The sequence below is a fragment of the Protopterus annectens genome, chromosome 9.part0 (genome assembly GCF_019279795.1).
Source record: "Protopterus annectens isolate FY-2018-M chromosome 9.part0, PAN1.0, whole genome shotgun sequence".
NCBI classification, from domain to species: domain Eukaryota; kingdom Metazoa; phylum Chordata; order Ceratodontiformes; family Protopteridae; genus Protopterus; species Protopterus annectens.
Window position 1 is genome coordinate 882516069 of NC_056743.1, and position 24445 is coordinate 882540513.

The 24445-nt window shown below is 38.8% G+C and overlaps 1 protein-coding gene across 1 annotated transcript in view; it reads right to left on the bottom strand.

Moving 5' to 3' along the window:
• LOC122810604 (zinc finger E-box-binding homeobox 2-like) overlaps positions 1–24445 on the bottom strand; it is a 603498-nt gene that overhangs the window by 137469 nt on the left and 441584 nt on the right. The gene's annotated exons all lie outside the window — the stretch shown is intronic.

Below are 24445 nucleotides of genomic sequence, written 5' to 3' on the forward strand. Positions count from 1 at the left end.
TGCCAAACCAATTGGGGTTTGCTAAAGGCAGACCCTGTCTCTTGAACCTCATGAACTTTTCTAAACAAGTCACTAAGGAATTAAACTCTAGTAAATTGATTCATATGGCATACACTGACTTGGTCAAAGCCTTCAGTTTCATTCCACACTCAGCCATCGTTGATAAGCTAATTCAGTTAAATGTAAACCCTTATATTACCTACTGGATAGCAAACTGGCTGCCTGAGAAAAGCTAGACTGTTAATGCTGCATAGCACGCTCTCAGCTAAAAAAGTGGTTACCAGCAGTGTCACCTGTGGATCAGTCCTAGGACAGCTCCTTTTTGTTATCTGCTTCTCCAACACCAATGGGCTGTGGCTGAAGAAGTTTGCCAGTGACTAAAAATTTAAAACTGTCATAAAATACCCTAGAATTGCCCAGCGGGCCTAACTCATGATAGGAAGTAGTGCTTGGAACACTGCCTCAAAATGCCAAAAAATACAGCATTGTATCCTTTGGAAACCTGGGTACTCCTGCTCATATAATATAGGTAACACCCCCCCCCCTCCGACTGTGTCATTAAGGATTTGGTCACTTTCATTAACAATAAACTATCCTTTGGCCTCCCTCTAGTGGCTATTGAATCCTTCTGTATAGCCAGACTAATCTCCAGTAGCATATTTTCTAAATCCAAGGAAATCACAAGTCCCCCCTTATCAAACTAATAATAGAATATAATCTCCTCTCCTCTCTGATTTATAGATTCATAAATATTCCAAGGCCACTGAGCCTCATGTCCATTCTTGCCTTGCCAGTACCCTCCCTTAGACTGCACCTCCTTTTCCTGAAGGATCATACCAGTCCATCCTGGAGCACATTTATGGATACCCATCCAGTCATTTTGTTTGTTTAAAGGAAAATACTGAGTTGTACTGCTTAACATACACTGGAAAGTGTATTCATATTTTTTAGAGGTGCAGGGCTATAGACCTACCCCTCCGCTATGTTTTATTTATGTATCAGTGCAGATTTAGATCTCTAGTATTGGTGGAGATATTGAGTTTGCAGAGAAACAGGAGGTCCAGGACAATCAGATCTCTAATGGCTTAGCAAGCAATACACAGCTTTCCATTTAAAAGTCTGTAAGACACTGACCAAAGAGATAGAACTTCCAGACATTTTTGCCAACTCAGAGACTTTAGGTCTGTGATATTTTTGGTTAGGGTCCTTTTTTGTCATTCTTATTGTTTGATATGTTTAGTCAGATGTATCCCAAAGTGGGCATTGCACTTGTTAACTGGCCTGATCAATGCTGAGAGTTAAGGGAGGGATAACCTTTTTAGATCTTGATGATATTCCTTTGGCAACTGGCTGGGATAAACAAAATGATATCCTGATAGCTCTTGCTGTGTTCATCATCATATATATATCATAGTTATTGACCCAAGTACCTCGGTCCCTAACTACATTTGTGTTTGTAGAGCTATGTTTTTTGAGACAGAATGCTGAGAGGAGGGGTTGTCTGCCAAAAATGATGATACTACACTGTTTAGCATTTAGGCTGAGCTCATTTGAATGACTGGGGAGAGCTCATTCTGGAGGGCTTGGGGGTCATAGCTCCCAGTTTGCAATTATCCATAAAATTTTTTTAGATATCTTGTCTCTGCTTTGAGATCTGAGAAGTAAATATCAAAAAGCAGAGGTCCAGTCACAGAGCCCTGATGGACACCTCTGGTCATTTTCATAATTTCAGATGAGGCACCTGCAACTCATATAGTCTAGATTCTGTCTTTCAGCCAGTTTACTATCCATTTACTTCATATAGGTTGATTTTTAAAGCATTTAGTGTTTGTATGATGCCAGGATGGGGAACGGTGTCAAAGGCCTTATCCAGGTCAAGGTATACCACATGCACTGCATGGCCACCATCTACAAGCCTCCGTAACCTTTTCTAAGAAATTTACCAGATTAAATAGATAGGATCTACCCTTCACAAAACCAAACTGTTGGGATTCAAGTTTACAGGATTCTTTATCATGGTTTATGAGGTCACTTATAATATGTTTCATGGCTTTGCAGATGACCCTTGTAACGTTGATAGGTCTGTAATTACTCTAGTTAGTTGTAAGGACACCTTCCTCTTGGGACATTCCCACTGTTGTGCACCACTGAACAGGGACAAAACTAGTAGCTAAACTTAAGTTAAATGGTTTAAGGAATGTGTTTGCAAGGGCATGTTTAATGCTATTATTAACCACTACTATTTAAGCAACTAGGTATATTGCCAGGTCCCACATGGGAAGTATTTTTGGTATTCATTAGCACGTTTTAGTAAATGACCTTTAGAGATAATTGGGGAGAGGAAGGGATTTTGATATTTCAAGGCTCTGAATAGACATCTTGGGGGTGAAGATGGCACTAAATTTTTTTGCAAGGATATTGGTAATGTCGGTTGGGTCGGAACAGGAGGTCCCATTATAAATAAGAGCTGATCAGTGTAGGGTATTGTTTAGCTTTCTAACATAGTTAAAGAAGGATTTATAATTACCTTTGGACTCAGAGGCCAGCCTAAGTTCATGGGCTTCTTTAGTGAACCTTACAGCGTTCTTCATTTTTTAATGCTTGTGATATTATCCTGAGAAGTTGAGTTTTTGATCTATTAAATAATGGAGGAGTTTACTTTGTTGTACAGTTTATACATTGCAGTGAACCACCAGGGTTGTTTGTTTTTGAATTTCCCTTTGATACTTGGATCTAGTAGGGGGCTGCTAGCTTTATGACATTGTTTAAATAGGTGTAGAATTCCTTAGTGAAGCTTGATGCTATATTAAAGTCTATGTAAATGCAATCATACATGAATTGTGGTACTGTGTCACATGGTAGGTTGATGCTGGTATGTTTGTAGTCCTTAAATTCAGCAGTGTTTGCTGTAGGAGCTTTTGGGAGTTTAAAGGAGAAGTTTATGGTCAGTGTTTACCAGGGAAAGGGATACCAAAGGAGTAGCGTAAGATGCAGCCATATTTTTTAAGAATCCGGTCAAGAGTGATGTACCCTTCAAGTAAGTTTATTTTCTGTCTGCTGAAAGAAATTTTCATTTATTAAGTCTAGGAACTTTTGGGTGTATTCTAAATTGTAGGTATTGGTGTCCCAGTTAACTGAAGGGTAGTTACTCACTCAAAGTAAGGGAGTTTTTGCAAATTGTGAGATCATTTAGAACAGGGTAATCTTCTATTCTCATCACTGGACAAAGAAGATGTTTTATAGGAATCTGATAATTAATCCTGTCTAGAGTGTTCTGTAGTTCAGTGAGTTAACCTAGAGACAGTATGTTCACTGACAAATAGAGACTCCACCCCAGTAGCCATTGCACCCGAATGCATGAAAAGTGTGAGACCTTAGTACAGAGGGAGTGCTCTCTCTACATTTGAGCCAAGTTTCAGTAACTACACAAATATGGATTGGATGTTTTACAAATGCTCACGTTTTTAGAGCAGGCAGTATATTGTTTAGACTTTTGACATTAAGGAGAGCCAGCTTTAATGCAATTTAATTTCGAGGCTGATATGTTAGTTGCATTGGAAGCTGGACTCTGCTTAAAAAAGACACTAGGAGACAGTAAAGCCAGTATGTAAAAACCTTGAAATGAGAAATGAAGGTCATCTTTAGTGAAGCAAGCTGGACTGTCAGACATCTCATCCCATTCTGATACATACTGGATCCCCCTGGAATATCACCAGCTATTTAACCAGTTATTGAAGCCAATTATATTTTCTTTGCTTCTAGGCATAATTCCAGGTGAAGAAAGGATTCCACTTAGGACTACTGCCTTACCTGCATTTGTAATATGCTTGGTAAATTCTGACTTGTCTCTCTGCATATCCTTCAGGGTCATACATTTCAAATCAATCACTTCAACATGCACTGCTGCCATAACATAGTCATATTTGCCAAGAGTTAGTCCTTAGGGCCCTGTAAATGTCAGAGATCCTGGCACCTGAAATACAGCTCTGTAACCCTTTCCTTGTCCAACCTTGTGAGTGATGAGTAACAGCTGAACAGCAGAGTCACCTATCACTAAAACACTTATGATATGAACTGGTATGTACTTGGCTGGGCATATGACTCAGATCGAGAGGCTGCAGCATTTTCTACCTAAAAGAAAACAAGGGGATGTCCACCTTGAGTTAACCTGTCCACCTTAAAGTACTCTCACTCTCTTCCATTTCCTGCAGACCTGGGAGAGATTTCTGCCATGGCTAAAGAGCATTGAAAGAACCAGTCCTTTGTAACCTCCTGTATGCCCACTAAACTGATACTATCTAAACACTTGCTTAAGAGACCTACATGTCCACCAAAACATCAACAGGGCTTGGTGGGATAGACATCTTTCAAACAGAATGCCTGTTAGACAATGGAAAAAGCTAAAAAATGTCTTTGAGTGCCTTCCGACCAGAATAAGAAAGTCAGAGAATTAGTAATTAAAAAAAAGTAAATAATGAATACATCATGATAAGAATAACATACAAAGGTAAGCAGAGACCATACTTAGATCTATCTGGGTATCATTATTATGAATTCACCCATGGCTTCTGTCCTCCATTATCACACTGCCGGTTGAACCATTGAATATCACTGTCATAATAAGAAAACACTAGATGGTCAAGGGTGGTGACATTCTCCAGAAGGAAAAAAAGGAACAGGAAGGAATAATTCTTAAGATTTGTTCTTACAGCTTTCTATTATAATAAAACCGTAGCATGATCAAATACATAGTTTTACAAAACAGTAGTTCTTTGTGCTGATTTCATGACTTGGAGTTTGACCAACGTACACAAACTCTCACTTGTGCTTTAAGCTCCACTAGTGCATTCTCTGGGTTTCTCATAATGAGAGCGCTGCTATCACTTATATAAAGTGTGTGTGTGCGTGTGTGCGTGTGCGTGTGTGTGCGTGCGTGCATCACATACATATACATCCACCCACACAAGAATGAGTGATTTAGCTTAATCCTGAGACACACTGCAAGTTGCTGACACTACAGGAGACTGTACCATTACTTTTTGAAAATGAGTAAACAAGCTATGCTTTGTGAAGTTAGTCACAGTCACTTTCAGTATGATGTTCCCGATACGCTCTTCAGGATTTCAGAACTCTTTCTTTTAGGTGGGGTTATCCCCAAGTAAAGCAGCTGCTTGTGATTTCTTTGCTTCATATGAGACTGCTGGTATCATTTTAACTGATCTGTTAGTGACTCACACAGTTCATGAATGCATTAAAAAAATTACAGCCTATGTCCTTCAGTTGCTAGCAAGGAAGGAAGTGTGAATGGTGAGAATAGCAGTTTCTGACAGGCTCTGCTCGGGGTAAATGACAACAAAACACAAAACATGACTAACACACTATAGGTCAGAGATGTACTGTAAAAGTACAGTGAAAGCCAACTGTTAACACACCAGAAAAGTGTTATTAAGATTTGATAGGAGTGGAATGTTAGCTCACTCGCTCCTGGTGTGATGGACCAGTCACACACTTTTAAACGGAGGTAATTACTCATGCTGCATGATAAGCAATCACTGCAACATCTTCATTTAAATTTCCTGCTGATATCGGCATGCTCTAATTCAAATTGGGTATGTTATATTCTTTCAATTTTTTTTTTTGAGGAAAAACAATAATCCATATTTAAATCAGAAATGCCAAAGAAAGAACACATTTAAATGTAAACATAAGCAACTTAAACAAAAACAGATAACACACAAATAACACACTGTAATAAATAAAGGATAAATGGCCAAAATTTGGGATAGGACTTTAAATTAGCTAACTGACACTCATGACATCTTATGAAGAAACAGCTTAAATTATTCAGCAAGCCTGTAACCTTAGTATTTAATAACATTTTTTGTTCATAGGTTCATAGTTTCATAGGTGTGTACTAGGCTAATGGCCCTGGAGCCTTTACAAGTTTAGCCCATAGGATTACCCTGGCATCGTGCCACCCGACCTTAGTTCTCAGTGCCTCTGTCGAGTAGAGCCACTGGAGTGATCCCCGGGGTGACTTTTCTATTTTCCATCCACTCATCAAGATTTCTCTTGAAGAGGGCCAGTGAGGTGCTCTGCTTGACATGTATGAGAAGTCTATTCCATAGCATAGGCAGTCTCTGGGTTATGAACTGTCCCTCCAGCATGTTCTGTTGATTGTGGTAATAAGCTTGAGGTCTCTGGAGCATGTGGTGTGAAGGGATTGCGATTTCTTTAGATGTAGCATTTCTAACAGAGCTGGTTCAGACATGGCTTTGTAAGTCAAGCAGAGATCGCCTCTAAGTAGGCGATATGAGAGAGAATAGTTGGAGTTTTTTTTAGTCTGTCCATATAGGACAAATGTTTAAGGCCTAGGATCCTTTTTGTGAGGTACTTTTGCGGTCTCTCCAGTTGTTGCAGGTGTCTAGTGAGGTACATGCCAAATCGGACATTGTACTTGATGATTGGTCTAATGAGGGAAGAGTAGAGGGAGACAATGACCTCTTTCTTCCTGGATGCAAAACCCTTAGTAATGAGATGTGCCACATAGAAGGACTTTCTGACCACAGTGGCAATGTGGTAGTCAGAAGAGAGATTGCTGTCAACCTGTGTTCCCAGATCTCTTATAACGCCTTCTGTGTTCAGTGGACTACCATCGATGTGGTAATTCATGGGAACTGGGTTTTTTTCAAAGGGGATGATGACACATTTTTTGGCATTGAGTTTAAGGCCATGGTTTTGACACCAGTCATTGGTCTCAGTGAGGCTTTTCTGTAGGACATCAACATTACTTGGGGAGTTAATAATAGCTCCGAACTTGCGATCAATTACAGTTTATGCTGTGTATTTTTAAAAACACAGATTATGTGAGTCAGAATTTATGCCTGAAGTCAAATTAGTGGCATTCCAGAAACATGGAAATTCAGGAATTGTATAATTTTTTGTGGAAAATGATATTAAATGACCATAAGCAGTGCAGTTTGGAGAAAAAAAGCTGTCCTGCTACACAATGCTTTTGAAATATTATCACAGTAGTTATGCAAATAGCTAAGGCATTCATTTCATTAGTATCCTCTCCCTAGTTGGCCTGAGTTCAGGACTAGGCATATATTGCTTTGGGTCTCCCCACAAAAGGAAGCACTTGATATATTTGCAACAGTTATGTTCCTTTGAAACAGGGAGAGGAAGTTTGAGACCTGAATGCCTTCTCAGTATAGCTGCAAAACACAAAGGTGAAATCTCAGTAATGGTATCTTGGGCATATTTTTGAATCACATTGTAGGTATCCATGATGCAGACCTATGCCAAGAGGCAAAAGAGAGGTAGAAGTACCCTCTGAGTCTAGCATGGAAGTGTGTTACCCAATGAAAGACAAAGCAGATGTCTGAGTATCTGAAGCTGGGTACCATGACAAGATGCCGGCAAAGAAGAGTTGTAATTAAACCTGCAGAAACCGTGTAATAGGCCAGTGCAATAGTGATTACAATGCCCGTACTATGACTAAAATCCCTATCTTGACTCAAGACACGTAATCATCTTTTGTTAGGGGAAAGTAATCATTATCCTCTCACAGGCTCAAATCCATGCTTCACAGGTTTTGATGCATTCCAGCTTCAATCCACTCATATGCTGCCAAGAGTACATTTGTCAGTGACAGTGGTGACTTCACTGGAAGGAGGGGTTGAATGAACGCTTGCTACCTTTTCAGAGGTCCAAAGAAAAACACAATGGCCAAAGAAATGACAGAGATGTGGTATTGTCCTAAAAAACATCACTTTTTTTGCAGTTTCTTGCAGTTGTACTTTGAAAGGGATGGACAATTAATGGACTCTTAGTTCTGAGATTTTTTCACTGATTTAGGTCAGAAGGTGGCCAGGGCTGGAATAGGTTTCTTATATTTGTGGTCAAATGAGAACAAGATTGGGAATTGGTCACTAAAGAAGGAGCTAACAATTAAGGGAATATACAGTGTGGTATTAGTGTTCACTAGTTTTAGGTTTGGGTAGGTTCGTTCATTAAGTACTTGTGAGATGCTGAGGTCTGATAGAAATTCACTAATATTGGTAATGGGGGGCCCTAAAATGTTGTTGATGAGATTCCCTAGAATTATTACTTTTTATGGGGTTATTGCTTTCAGATGGACTTGTACTAAGTTTTATAATTTGGCTTTATTGGATAGGGTGGGAAGGTATGCTACAACTAACTATGCAAAGTTTTTATTGGTGTACAGATTGTTATCCAGTTGGAGTCCCAATTGCCACATTTGGAGCCCTTGGCACAATCCAGTTGAAGTCCTGATCGTCACACTTGCAGACCTGGACAGAAAGGTCTATTTGTAGATGAAATTTGTGCATTTTCATTTTTTCTCACCTCTATGTCCTCTTCACAGCTTGTCACAAAAAAAAAATACTTGCAACCTGGGAAAAGGCGCATGCCGGGTACTTCTTTTTTTTGTGACAAGATTATATTATTGCAGTGATGTTTGGGCCATGGATATTGAGGAATGAGTCATACTGTTGTATTGTGATTGTGATACTGGCAGCAGTATGAACGTACATCTTTAGATGTGAAACCTGCAGTAAGAGGATGTGGTGGAACTCTCGGAGTATGTGCTAGAGTTTTCTATGTATTGGATGCAATGAATATTACAAGGTACTGGATTGATTTTCTACAGAATTTGAGGTCATTTTAAGAGAGACTACTGTTTCTTGGTAAAAAATGATGTACAACAGAGCAAAAGAATGGGAATTTATTGTAGGTATTTTGGGTAAAATGTTTTATATGGGAATCACTAAGGGACTTCAGAGACTTATGGTATAGTGTAGGAGCTTCTGTAACAGTACAAGAGTTGTTGTGCATCTTGTCTTTGTGATACTTTAGTTTAATTTGAAGATGGGCTTGTACATTTTCCAGATGGAGATGCAGAAACAGAAAGAACATGGGCTTGCATGAAAGGCTGCATTTCTCTTTGTATAACTGAGAAGATTTGATTTGGTCAAATGTGTTTGCCTGTGAGACAGTTCTGTGTCAGAGTTTAGATATAAGGGTGGGCTAATTATGTTTGTAAGGTTTTGAATAGTACTTGATTATCACGGTATTCTTTTTTAGGATGCCAGTATTTTAAAAGGATGCTAAGGACAGGCTTCAGTCATGTATTAAAAAATACTAAAAATGTATGTATTTACCATGCTTGCTTGCATCAAATCCATATTTATGACAGTGTGTTATGTGGACAGATTTGAGTCTCAAGACTACAGGCAAAGAGCTTTTTCAAGATGAAATGAATATTTTTTTTTAGAATTTGCTATAAGAGGCTGTTAACAAAATGAGAACTACTGAGTTAATTTATAAAGAACATACAAATACTATCTTACCATACTATAATGTAACAGCAGGACCATCCCACAGCATAAAAACATCATCAACAAAGAGCTTATAATAGTTAACATACTTAAAAAAATCTGTTATTAATACCATTCATCACATATTCTGCCTCCCAGCTAGCGATCACTAAATAGGCATAGCTATTAGCACATGACGTGCCCATAGCTACACCTAACTTTTGCAAGTAAAAAACATTAAAAATAAAGACATTATTGCTAAGGATAAGATCAATCTGTTCATTGTCATAATCACTAGTGACCCTTAAAAAGGCCCTGACGGACTCAATACCAAGATTATTCAGAATAATGGTAAATAAAGTACACACATCTAATGTAACAAAGCAGACATCATTAGTCCTTTCCAGAGTATCAAAATAATGACCAAATGTCCACAGAAAATGTTCTGTATCCTTAAGAACTGAGGGAGCCTTCTCAACTACAGGTTTCAGCTGAGTTTCTCAGTCAGCCATCCATGTCCCGATACAATGGTTCGCATCGGAGGGTCAAATAATTGTTTATGAATTTTGGGGAGGCCAAGGATTATCGGAATCAATGGATCTGTTACAGTCAAACAGTCAAAAATCTCTTTGACAAGTGCCCTAATCAAACTATGGTTGTGGGGGCTGTAGTCACGACTCCATTCCTTCATGCTACTGGAGCTGGCTTTTCCTTACCGTTATTCTACTAATCTTTAGCACTGAAATTCCATATATTCAGGATAACCTTTTCATTTTCTTTGATATCTTGCACAACCAATCTTGGAAGGTTTAAACTGATAAGTACATATGTTCTCTTAAGCTCATGAACATGTTTGCTTTCAGTTAAATTCTATTGTAGGTTTTTTCATGTCTCTGCTTGTATTATGTGTATAAAAGGAAGTATTTCCCTGAGTGTCTGCTACTGCATGAACAAATCGTGTTTCCTGAATGTTTTAGTGAGTATTCCAAAGTCCCATTTGGTATGCTATTATCTCTACACTGCATACTTTACTGTGTTTATTAAACAACCTGCATATTTTATGTACATTATACAGTAACTTAGCTTACTATTTACTTTTCCTAAATTTTGGCATGATATCATTCATATGCCAATGGTTAATTTGCCTTTTTAATAGTGACTTTAAACATGGCAATGTTTGTTTTCACAATGATTTTCATAAAGATCGGTATTTTGGATTTTTTTTTTAATTCTAAAAGTGTCAAAATTAAATATTTGAATCTGAATTTACTGTTGTAACTTTGTTGGTGTCTGTTTGTTAAAAGTATAGCACAGGTACCATTTAACATAGTATGGGACTATGATTAGAGTTCAAGGGGACAGGAGAACTTCTCAGTTACTTTAAAATGGTTTCATATTTTGTATAGAAAACATCTTTATCAGATGGAAATGTAAAATGAAACATAGTATTTTATGAGATGGTATCCTGTGGAAGGATGCATGTAAATCTGATGTGAACACAATGAACTTTAGTAAACTAAAAAGCATGTCTGCTGCATTAAACTCCAACGCAAAATATTGCTAATTATTAAATATTCGGGACAAAAAAAACTTTTAAGAATATTCAACTTTAGGGTCTCTGTTCAAGAAATTTGAAATGTCTTACCACTATGTAGAGCACCATCAGTCTCATTTGGTTATTTCATAAGCAAGTTGTGAAATCATTTTTATGAAACAATGTTAGAAGTAATAACGTCACAGCTGACAAGGGGCAGAAAATAAGGGATCAACTTGTGTCAAGAATCGGTTTTAAATATTACTGTTATAAACTTAATTTATGGAATAAGTTGTTCTGCATTATCATGCATTTTCTAGAGGATATGAAATCTGAAACCCAAATGTCTGTTATTCACTGAATTAATTTCTCAGTGATTTCACACAAAATGACACATCTTCCAAGGGGCAGACCAAAGATATGAGGATCAGTTCTGCTAAATTCTGGACATTTGAGTGATATGCTGTGGTGTGTGCCAATCAGGCAAGGGATAGAAGTCTGATATGCTGTGGTGTATACCAATCAGGCAAGGAATAGAAGTCTGATATGCTGTAGTGTGTACCAATCAGGCAAGGGATAGAAGTCTGATATGCTGTGGTATGTACCAATCAGGCAAGGGATAGAAGTCTGATATGCTGTGGTGTGTACCAATCAGGCGAGGGACAGAAGTGTGATATGCTGTGGTGTGTACCAATCAGGCAAGGGATAGAAGTCTAATATGCTGTGGTGTGTACCAATCAGGAAAGGGATAGAAGTCTGATATGCTGTGGTGAATGGTTACCTATTCTATTTTTGAAAGCCGACAATGTCGAATCCGACATTGTCGACATGAGAATAGCGAAAGTGCAGAATGTCAAATGGGTAAACGGAAATCTCTGTAAGGAGAGATTTCCATTTACTTCAATGTAGTGCAGTCTCGGAGTTGGTATATTTAAGTAGCAGGGGGTGTGGGGGGCGCAGGAGGACTTGCCCCCCCTGCCCACACCCTTTAGATTTTCTTTTTTTTAATTTATTTTTTCTGAACATTCGAAATTTTAATGGTTCGATCATTAAAGGTCGACCTTTAGTGATTCCGTTAAACTTTCGATGTTCTAATATAAACCCATGGTGTGTACCAATCAGGCAAGGGATAGAAGTCTTGATATGCTGTGGTGTGTGCCAATCAGGCAAGGGATAGAAGTCTGATATGCTGCAGTGTATGCCAATCAGGTAAAGGACAGAAGTCTAATATGCTGTGGTGTGTACCAATCAGGCAAGGGATAGAAGTCTGATATGCTGTGGTGTGTACCAGTCAGGCAAGGGATAGAAGTCTGATATGCTGCAGTGTATGCCAATCAGGCAAAGGACAGAAGTCTGATATGCTGTGGTGTGTGCAAATCAGGCAAAGGACAGAAGTCTGATATGCTGTGGTGTGTGCAAATCAGGCAAAGGACAGAAGTCTGATGTGCTGTGGTGTGGGCCAGTCGGGCAAAGGACAGACGTCTGATGTGCTGTAGTGTGTGCCAATCAGGCAAGGGATAGAAGTCTTGCTCTGGCTATTGCAGATTATAGCCCTGCCTAAAAATTATTCTACAGTCTCTTTCAACTAGCAGGAATGTGATTTTTTTGTAGCATTAACTGGATGGAAAAATAAGCATAATTATACTGGAAGGGCAAAATGTTTTGTGAAACAAAGGTGCCTGTGGCATATGTATTCACTGCAATGTAAGTTAAAGTGAAGGGTACTGCTCAGGATCTCTACTAAGCAGTTCTGAATATTCTGGTCACCTGAGAATTAGTTAGTCACCTTAATCTGTCAATGTGTGCTCATTTTTCACTTCCTTGGCATGGTAAACTTTTTTCACATCTTTGTTATTGATTTAGATATTTTTTTCTCTCATTTTAAAAATATAAAATACACACAAAACTGTTTGGTTCTTCTGCACAGAATGCTTGGGTGAACTTTTCCTAGTCTTTCTTTTGTCTTACTGACATAGCTGTGAGGTTTTGCTGGACTCCGTAGCCTCTTTGATAAATTGGACTTCTATTATTTATTTTATATTGCCACACACAAACGTAGCTGGATGCTATAGTTTTTGTTCCTCTAGTAAAATGAGCAGAACGAGTCGTCTCTTACACACTGTTTAGCTACACCTAAACACAGACTTGTTGAGTTTAGCATACTTGCATGTTCATTCCATTAACAGGTTTATCCAGTTCAGGGTTATGGGAAAACCAATAATCAATAAAAGAAAGGAACCAGCCCTGGATGGGACAATAGTCCGTCAAAAAATGTAAATCTAGACACACCTCTGAGCAATCAAGGCTACTGCTTTACCTTAGTCTTATGTCTTTCAGATTTGTAAGGAAACTGAAGGCCCTAGAGATGCTTGCACAGATACAGGAGGACATGGAAACACTGCACAAAAGGCAAGCCGTCTGCGAAAACCTCCAGAAAACAAAGTGGGAAGCCTCAAACAGTAAATATTGCACTATTGTGCAGCTCACATAAGTCCCTACTTATCATATAATTAAAAAATACTACAGAACTGCATAGGATTTAATACCCAATGCTGTCATCCCTCTATATGCCCTTTCATGAGATGAAGCCAAGTTCCTTGCGTATCAGAGACATAATACTATTCTTTGATAAATTATACCCTGCAGTGTGTCATTCTGTTTGTGAAATTGACCTACAGTGTACAATAAAAAGATACCAGCATTTTATGTTTTACATTCATGATACCATGTAGTGTCATATGAAATGACCATCCAGTTACTGAGCACCTAATATTCTAATTTATAATAAAAAAACAGTACAGGCTAAGAAAATGGTGGAAAGCATGTACTACTCCACTTGCCCAAGAGATACTTTAATTCTGGCTATTGTTACAGCACTCTGATTGAGAATAGCTAAAATATGTTTACATTCTTAATTTACTAACCTCTGTATATTTCATGCACCCCTTCTTGTTATTTGCTGGCTTCCCTACACACACACACACACATTTTGTATGACTGTGTAACAGATGGCGATGCCAGGGCACTTCTATGGACTAGGCTTTTAAAGGCTCCAGGGCCATTAGCGTAATACACACCTATGAACATATTTCGTTTCTCTGTATATGACTAACAGTATTTCTAATGACAGCATCCCAATACAATGGCAAGCTATTTGTAAAATCATTTCTGGGGCTTCCGCCAACACCATAGCCAATTTCATCAAATTAAGTTAATACCTGCTGCGCACATAATTAACGGACAACTCCCCTCACTAACTCTGCTACAGTCATGTCTGGCACTGCAAACCTGCAGTCACTGTTGCTGGCTACTAATTATTAGTCATTAAAATGTGCCTGCTACTGAAGACAGAGTCATATCCACGCCATCATTATCACTCCTCTGTGGTGAACAGATGAGATTAGAGGCAGCCACCATTACAACAAAACAAAGGGCTTTCTGTGGAGCAAGCATCAGAAGACCCATAAATCAACCTCGACGGACTGCTCTAGGCTTGTAGTTACCATGGTATGGGTGCAGTTAAGCCTCTCACTTTATGCTGATGCGCCAAGGACTGACCTTATGAAAGTTATTCAAGTTCATTTATTATCTCATAGCAGTACATCTATCTTTGTTTAAAACCATTAGTAGTTCTAGACAAAACTCCTCTATGCTTCTCTTTCATGTAATTCTTCAGACTGCATTCTGACATTCTTTTAAGTTTTTTATGTTTTGTATATTGCTTTTGTAGTCCCTACTACTTAAAATGCACAGCAGGTTTGATGAAAAATAATGGAAAATGAGCATATATAAGATGTTTCTAAAAGCAATAGTGAAATATAAAGAAGCTCTCTATATTCTTTTTGACAGCTAGTACTAGCAAAGTGACTTGAGAAACACTGAAATACAAGATTAAAAAAAATGGAAATTACACATAACAGATGGAAACCATATATATCATACATATAGCAAGCATCTGATTATTAGTGTAAACACCACATTCATAACCCATAATTCAGCTGACCGACCCTCTAAACACTCTGTCATCTTCCCAGGAAGAACTGCAGCTGAAGATGAAGCGGAAGCTATCTTTTGATACACTGTTTTATACCTCATTTCTGTTTCGCAAATGACTATATGTAATCTGAAAAAATAATGAGTATTCAGTAAGGCAAGTGTCCTCAAATCCATTTCTGTCTCTTAGGCTCTGGTTACAGATAGAACATTTCATTGCAGATTCCATGTGTTTGGCTTCTGAATCAGGAGTAGGTTGTCATACTCTCAGAAACCTTATATCTTCATGTCATGTTTCCTGGTAGCATTATGTAAAATGAATGAGATGGAAAGCATGTTAAACTGCGTGCCTTACATCAGTGGAACTGCTTATGAAACTTTTAAGTAATCCTAACCTTTATTATCTCATAAACTGAATAATTAAGTTATGACAAGACAGTTTGTCAGAAATCTGCTAGTGGACGCAGAAGATAAACTGAATTCGATAGCATTGAGGCATTTTCTGTGAGGTGCTAACACTGGTGTATAAAAGGCATTCTAAAAAGGTTGCAAAGAGAAGAACAAGTAAGCAACGAACTTTAGAAACACCCATGTAGAAGGTTTGTTGGAAAAACAGAAATTTATTTTCAGAAGAATAGGGCAGAACACACACACACGCATGCACACACAGACACACACACACACTTTTTGTATGACTGTGTAACAGATGTTTACTTTCTCTGTATATGCCTAACAGTATTCCTACTGACAGCATCCCAACACAATGACAAACTATTGTAAAATCATGTCTGGGGCTTCCCACAACACCATAGCCCATGGTGAAGTATCTGTTGCCAGTATTGCGTGTGTGTATATATATATATATATATATATATATATATAAAGTCCTGTTCATAATGGATTTTTTTTGTACAATTATATATGAGAATGAAGGTCATTCAACAGGTGTACTTCATTGCTCATATTCATAAAGCACAATTCCACAGCTAATTGACAAAGGTTGAACACAAGTCATATCCCAAAACACATCATACTCTGTGGAGTCTAAGATCATCTGGTTGCTGGCCTTTCATCATGACCTCCTTCCTTTCTCCTCAGGCAGAGCAGTGCTGTCATGACAATTGCCAACAGGTGCTAATGTATAGATGAGTTTCAAGGGATTTATGATTTTATTATAGGCTCTTGAAGTCACACGGGTGGCTTTGGAACATGTGTCATAATGTCTTCGACTACTTCTGATACTGACTTTATAAGCCATAAGACACTAAATCAGGTCCAATTTTGTTTGGCCTAGCCAAATTCATATAACTTAATAAAATCTGTTACTAGGAATGAATGTGCTTTTGTACCTGTAAACAATATGCTATTGCACTTGAAAAAATACAGTGCTAGGTCATGTTGAGTTGTCTTTAAACACAGTTTAAGCACTGACTCATAAAACATCAGCAGAAGCAGCAGCAGTTATGCCTGAGCTCTGTCTAGTCTGATGCAAATATTCAAGCCACCCATGGATACTGTCTCTGGTGTTTTATATTTTGGGAGTAGCCTAATGCCCCATCATGGCACTGATCTAAGCACAAATTGAAAAAGGGTAATTGTGAGGTGATGTTCAGGGAAGAGTTAAGATAGGCACTGGGTGGCAGTGAAGAGTTACCGAATAGCTGGGTAACTACAGCAGAGCTAGTAAGGGAGATGGCTAGAAAGGTGCCTGGTGTGACATCTGGAAAGAGGAAGGAGGACAAGGAGACCTGGTGGTGGAATGAAGAAGTACAGGAGAGTATACAGATAAAGAGGTTGGTGAAGAAGAAGTGGGATTGCCAGAGAGATGAAGAAAGTAGACAGGAGTATAAGAAGATGAGGTGCATGGCAAAGAGAGAGGTGACGAAGGATAAGGCATATGAAGAGTTGTATAAAAGGTTGGACACTAAGGAGGGAGAAAAGAACCTGTACCAATTGGCTAGACAGAGGGACCGAGCTTGTAAAGATGTGCAGCAGGTAAGGGTGATAAAGGATAATGAGGGAAACGTACTCACAAGCGAGGAGAGTGTGTTGAGCAGATGGAAAGAGTACTTTGAGGGGTTGATGAATGAAGAGAATGAGAGAGAGAGAAGGTTGGATGATGTAGGGATAGTGAATCATGAAGTGCAGTGGATTAGCAAGGAGGAAGTAAGGATAGCTATGAAGAGGATGAAGAACGGAAAGGCTGTTGGTCCAGATGACATACCTGTGGAAGCATGGAGGTGTTTAGGTGAAATGGCAGTGGAATTTTTAACTAGATTGTTTAATGAAATCTTGGAAAGTGAGAGGATGCCTGAGGAATGGAGAAAAAGTGTTTTGGTACCGATTTTTAAGAATAAGGGTGATGTGCAGAGCTGTAGTAACTACAGAGGGATTAAACTTATCAGTCACAGCATGAAGTTATGGGAAAGAGTAGTGGAAGCTAGGTTAGTAATCAGCAGTATGGTTTCATGCCAGGAAAGAGCACTACAGATGTAATGTTTGCTCTGAGAATGTTGATGGAGAAGTACAGAGAAGGTCAGAAGGAGTTGCATTGCGTCTTTGTGGATTTAGAGAAAGCATATGACAGGGTGCCTAGAGAGGAGTTGTGGTATTGTATGAGGAAGTTGGGAGTGTCAGAGAAGTATTTAAGAGTGGTACAGGATATGTACAAGGGTAGTGTGACAGCAGTGAGGTCTGCAGTAGGAGTGAAGGATGCGTTTAAGGTGGAGGTGAGTTTACATCAAGGATCAGCTCTGAGCCCTTTCTTATTTGCAATGGTGATGGACAGGTTGACAGACAAGATCAGACAGGAGTCACTGTGGACTATAATGTTTGCAGATGACATTGTGATCTGTAGCGAGAATAGGGAACAGGTGGAGGAGACCCTGGAGAGGTAGAGATATGCTCTAGAGAGAAGAGGAATGAAGGTCAGCAGGACTAAGACAGAATATGTGTGTGTGAATGAGAGGGAGGATAGAGGAATGATGAGGATGCAAGGAGTAGAGGTGGCAAAGGTGAATGAGTTTAAGTACTTGGGATCAACAGTTCAGAGTAATGGTGAGTGTGGAAGAGAGGTGAAGAACAGAGTACAGGCAGGATGGAGTGGGTGGAGAAGAGTGTCAGGAGTGATTTGTGATAGACGAGTACCAGTAGGGTTGGAGACATTGGCACTGACAAAAAGGCAGGAGTCAGAGCTTGACGAAGATGTTAAGATTTGCACTGGGTGTGACGAGGATGAACAGGATTAGGAATACGTATATTAGAGGGTCAGCCCAGGTTGGAAGGTTTGGAGAGAAAGCCAGAGAGGCAAGATTACATTGGTTTGGACATGTGCTGAGGAGGGATGCAGAGTATATTGGGAAAAAGATGCTAAGGATGAAACTGCCAGGTAACAGGAAAAGAGGAAGGCCTAAGATAAGGTTTATGGATGTGGTGAGAGAGGACATGCAGGTGGTTGGTGTGACAGAGCAAGATGCAGAGGACAGGAAGAAATGGAAACAGTTGATCTTCTGTAGTGACCGCTAACGGGAGCAGCCAAAAGAAGAAGAAACTGCTGGCTGTGTTCCAGATGTGCTTAAAGTAAAGGTCACAGCTTCTATGGATGTGCTATTCTTCTGTGAGATAAAATGTCAATTCTCTCTCGCTACCTCAGGTTTCTGATTTCAGATCACATGTTCATGTCTTTGTCATAATCTGTATTAACTTCACTTACCTCCAGCATTAGGCACTAAGTGGGCTATGGTTTTACATTGTTCTGTCCAAACAGTACTATGCCATTTGTGTCACACTGCACAGCTCAGCTTCCTAACTAGTTTAACTTTTCCAGAAGTGGCTATCCAAAACGAAGGAAACAAATATTCTAGATACAGGCCCAGTAATGACCAGTCTAGGAGGAAGAAGTGTTACCTTTAGTCTAACTGCAAGTCCACTGTCAAGTCATAATCATGGTTAGAGCTTATTCTCACTATTAAAAACAGTACTTTTGAAAATTTAAACATCATGAAAAAACAGGTTAATTCCTGTGCATATTTTGTACAACATTCTTTCTTAGTTAGTTTTGAGCACTATTTTTTCACTGAGTCTTCTCACTGCCTCAGGCAGTCTTGCAGACAATATATGCTCTAACTCACTCTTATTTTTGGGAACTGCCTGATGAAAGAGCTGCCAGGTTTGGATAGTAATTGCGCTGAGGAATAACTCTTTTCATTTCCTTTGACCTACCGCATGGAGGATGCCAAAACTGCTGCCCTTGCACTTTGATATTTATTTATTTATTTTGCATTTGTTAACCGGGAAATTCCGACTGGACCAGGTCCATTTTCAGCGGAGGCCCGGGGAGAAAAGCTCCAGCATCAAGTTATACAAATACAGTACATCCAGCATAACAGGTTTTATCATATATGCTGAGCATAGTAATATAACAAGAAATTAATAAAACAGTCCAGGTAAAAGAAGATATAGAACATGTATTTAACATGGTAATCATTACATTACATTAGTCTGTTAGAATTTAAACTGTGTGAAATGTTTAGGGGTTATCAAAACAGTAACAGACCTAAAAAAAAATCTTCATACATCAAGGTTCAGTGTCTAACCAGAAGACTAAAGTTCAGTTGAATGGCATCACAAAATTAAAAAAAATATTTTTTTTTGGAAACAGTGCCCCCCCCCCCCACCCCAAGTCCCACAAATCTAAGATACTGAGTAGCAGCATTAGTATTGCTTACTCCTACCAACAGTATTAACATCAGTCTCTAATCATACCATGATACAAATTACAGCTTGGGTTTTGAATAAAATTAAGCTTATACTGGGTCTGAGGGCTGACATAGATATTGGAAGACAGTATAAGCAAAGTTCACTACTTAATCTGGGTGCATTTCTAACCACCAGCTTACATCTACCCATCAAGGTGGACAGCTATGACAAATCCTAGACTACGACTGTCCACCAAAGTGGATAGCTATGTTTAATACCAACCTATACCTAGCCATCAAGATGGACAGTTATGGCTAATCCTCAGATTAATGTACCCATCTAAGTGGACAGCTGTGGTTAATCCCCAGCCTACATCTACCCATCAAAATGGATGGCTATGGTTAATCACCAGCCTGCATCTACCTAAGTGGACAGCTGTGATTAATCCTAGCCTTCACCCATCCATCAAGGTGGACATCTGTGGTTAATCCCAAACCACCCCAGTCCATTAAAGTGGGTAGCCATGGTTGGGGCTGGACTAGGCTTCCTCATCACAACCTCTTGCTTAAGTCCATGCCTCCAAAGTGATACAGTGTATCTGTGTGAATGAAAGTGTGGACTTAATTCTACTGTATGCTTAATCATGACCCTCAAAGTGGGAGGTTGAGGTTTAAGGCTACACTGGGCCCCAGAGTTACATAAAGCAGAGAGATGCAGTGTAAGTAAAAGTTTGGACTTGACCCTAGTACATGCTTAACCCTAACCCCCTCATTAATCCTAGTTGTAATTTCTCTTGGTTTGTCAGAAGGGTGTACAAACAACACAGACTCATGAGGATGTGGATTAACCTTTACAAAGTCTTTAATAACCATGAACTCTCTAGTAGAAATTGTATAACATGACATGCTAATCACTGTAACTAACTCTTTATAGTATTTAACGTCATATCAGTTTTGCAGCCCTGTCTTTACTTATCACACACCAATGATAATAGAGGGAAAAAACAGATTTCAGCATTTGCAGTTATTTTGTACCACTTATATAAATACGGGTGAATAGTTTGAGATATTCCAGTTTCAGTGTTAGTACATATTTCTCTAATTCACCCCCCCCCCCCATTAAAATAGTTGTCATTCCCTCTCTCAGAAAAGAGGTTTAGTTAATGGGAAGTTTGTGAGGCTAGCCAGTATGATCTCTGAAGACAATATTTTTGATTTGGAATGTGATTGAGTAATCAAGATGTTTCTTAACTGTGGCTATCCAGAGAAATTGGTTTTGTGACATTATAAAATAAGTTAAGAGGATGAGAGATTTGAGGTTCAAAACCTTATTAACCATTGAACCTGAAAAAGGACTGATGTTTCTCCAAGGAGATGGATCATATAATTTGGCTTTGGTTATGAAATATTTTCCCAGAGATTTCTGTAATAATGAATCTTAAGAACAACTGGGACATTTTAAAAATTGATCATGATCTAATTAATAAACTAAACCAGGTGAACACTCAGTATTTCTTTATAAATGATGAAAGAACTTTTAAGAACAAATTTGAATGGGGGTGGGGGTGGGATAAATACCCAGTGGAAGTTCAGGTTGGAACAAGAAAATGTGGTGGATGTAATCAATATAAATATATTTATACAAATGAGAACATTATTGTTGATGAGATTGTTAACCTACCAAGAGGCTACAACTGCTCTTTTAAGGGCATTGTATACATTAGTAAATGTGAGTTTTGTGATCCCTTTTATATTGGGAAGAAAGAAAGGTCATTGGCTAGGCATATTTATGAACATTATTACAGCATTAGGAAGGAAAAAGAAAATAACACTTTATAATAAACATTGTCTGGTGCACTAAGGCCATAATAGGTTTTTCTTCACTGTCTTGAAGCAAGTGTTCCCAAACCCACGAGGAGGACCATGGCAGACCTGAAATGAGTATAGGGAGGTGCAGTAGCAATTGAAAATAAATGCAGGGGCAACTCCAGGTCTAAATGACAATATTTTTATTAGCAGTGTCCTCAAACTAAGAGCTGCAAAGCTGTGATCTCAATGACAATTAAAATTGCATATTGGACGGAGCAGTGGTGCAGCGGTTAGAGTTGTTGCCTTACAGCAAGAGGTTCTCTGGTTCAGTTCTCAGCTGGGGTGCCTTCTGTGCAGAGTCTGCATGTCCTCCCTGCATTTGTGTGCGTTTACTCCGGGTTTTCCCACGTCACAAAGACATGACTCTGGAGCTTTTCTCCCCAGGTCTCTGCTGAAAATTGTCTCGTTCCAAGTCTGTCTTTCCCAGTAAACAAATGTTACATTAGCTAGATAGATATTTATTTATCTATATTTATATACACACATACACACACATTTTTTCTATATACATTTTTTGTAAATTTTTTATACAAATGTTTTACAAAACATATTTGCATTTTTAAATAAACACTTTAACAATCTATAGACATGATTAACTACATTTACTTGCCGGGGTTTGAGGGGTGCAGTGGTTAGCATTGTCACCTCACAACAAGAGGTTCTCTGGTTCGATCCTCGGCTGGGGTGCCTTCTGTGCAGAGTCTGCATGTCCTCCCTGTGGTCGCGTGGGTTTCCTCCGGGTGCTCCGGTTTCCTCCCACATCCCAAAGACATGCTGCAGGTGGATTGGACACTCTAAATTTGGCCCTAGGTGTGAGTGCGTGTGTATGTGTGTGCCTTCTGTGGAAGGTTGGGCACCAGGCTGGCAACTCGACACTGTAAAACTCCACTGCTAATCATGAGCGGACAGGTGATCCGCTGTGGCGACCCCTAACCGGGAAAAGCCGAAAGAAAAAGAAGACTTGCCGGGGTTTGAGGATTATATAAATTGTCATCAATCATAATTCAGTATTTGTGTTTTTATATGTTAATTGTTTGTATAGATATATATTACACATTTTACTCAACACCTTTTAATATCTTTTGCGTTTTATCACTTATTTATTATTAAAAAGTGTTTTTTTTTTATTAACGGTTACTTAGAAATCTTGTATATGCAGTTCAATTAAGTGACACTTTGACTGTAATATTTGATAGGAGGGTCATTTCGCACATTACTTTTTTCATATATAAAATGGTTGCAATGTTAACTTAGTTCTGATGAAGCCCAATCATATTTCTGTGGATGAAAGCACTTAACTAAATTATCTGTATTTGTTTTTGTAATAAAGTATGTGATGTTTAAGTACAGCTACTCAATGATTCATTATCCTGTCTTAGTGCTGTTATCTGGCAAAACAATGTTGATTGGTTAGAGGTCTGGTTTTGTCTGGCTGCCTTTGTTTTTTTCATTATTTCACTGTAATCCTATTTCTGAGAATTGTAGATACAGCCCTCAAACGTTTAATGGGTGCCCTGAATTAACTGCTTAAATATAACTGTACTTAAATACAAGCCTTTCTGGTATGTAACTACTGTAATTCCACTGATGAAGGTCTTTGCTGAAGCAGATTAATCTGTGAGACTACGCCCCAAAAATAAAATCAATTTCACTGTGTTTAAGTGCTGTGCACTTTTTAGTGCTGGATTGTGTTCTTACTTCTGTAATTCTGCCATTACAACTACACTGCCACAATGTTTTAGCAGGTGTGTGTGTATGTATATATATCACTGCGGTGGTGGTGCTGCGGTAGCGCTGTCGCCTCACAGTTAGACGTTGCCCGTTCAATTCTCAGAGTGTCTTCTGTGTGGCGACATGCGTGAATGGGCGTGCCTTCGTTGAAGGTTGTGCGTTAGGTCTGGCAAGCCAGTACATAAAAAAATCTACTGCCAATCATTAGCGGACCGGAGTTTCGCTGTGGCGACCCCTAACCGGGAAAAGCCGAAAGACACAACAAGACACAACAACACATATGTATATCTATCTGTATGTATAGGTCCTCTGAAATACGTCACATTGGCAGGATGGCCTAATGGTTAAGGTGTTTTCATTGCAAACACAAGGTGCAGGGTTCGAGTTTCACAAAGGATAATTGGCTAGGCTTACAATGGCACGCAAGGGTATTTAGCCTAGTACTAACCTATAAACCTAAGTAAACCTATAAATCTATCATTGGTCAACATGTTTAGCTAAAACAAAATATGGTTTACTACACAGACAGTTGACAGGTGTGCAAGATCACACATTTCTCGGGGTAGGGAAATATGCTCTTTCCCTGGGATTGTGCAATATCTGAGTTAGTAGAGATAATTAACAAGAGATGTGGGTATACAATCCCATGTGGAAAGGGAAGGGAGGCTTGCCCCTGCAAAAAGCACTGTTTTCTTTTATTTATTTATTTTTTAATTTAAAGTTTTGCATGCACTGAGATTGTTGCTTGGTGCTTGCAGAGCAGTTTGTCGATGTTTACAAAGTCAATTTTTTGTGATCGACTTTGGGAACATCAGTATTTGGGTATTTCTTTTCATTTCAGTACACCCACAGATAGATAGATGGATGGTTATAGGTAGATTATGGATATATATTGGTTTTGTACTTTTGAATGAAATGCTCAAAAGTCAACATCTGTTTGGTTAACACAATTTTGTCAACAGAGACTGATAGTCAACATGTGTGTGAGACAAACAATCATTGCTTAAGGGAATATGCCTTTTCCCTGGGGTTTGTGTGATCTTGGAGTTTTTTATACATATATATATATATATATATATATATATATATATGTGTGTGTGTGTGTATGTGCGTGTGTAATTAGCATAGGTTATGAGAGAGGCTTCCTTATGGTTTTGACTGCTCTTAGTGTAATCTTCAGAGCATGCTCAGTAGCTGTCGACATTACGTTTTTTGACATTTTTATGTTGATGTAACAGACATCAGGATTTCATTCATTTGATGTACACTGCTGCATCCAT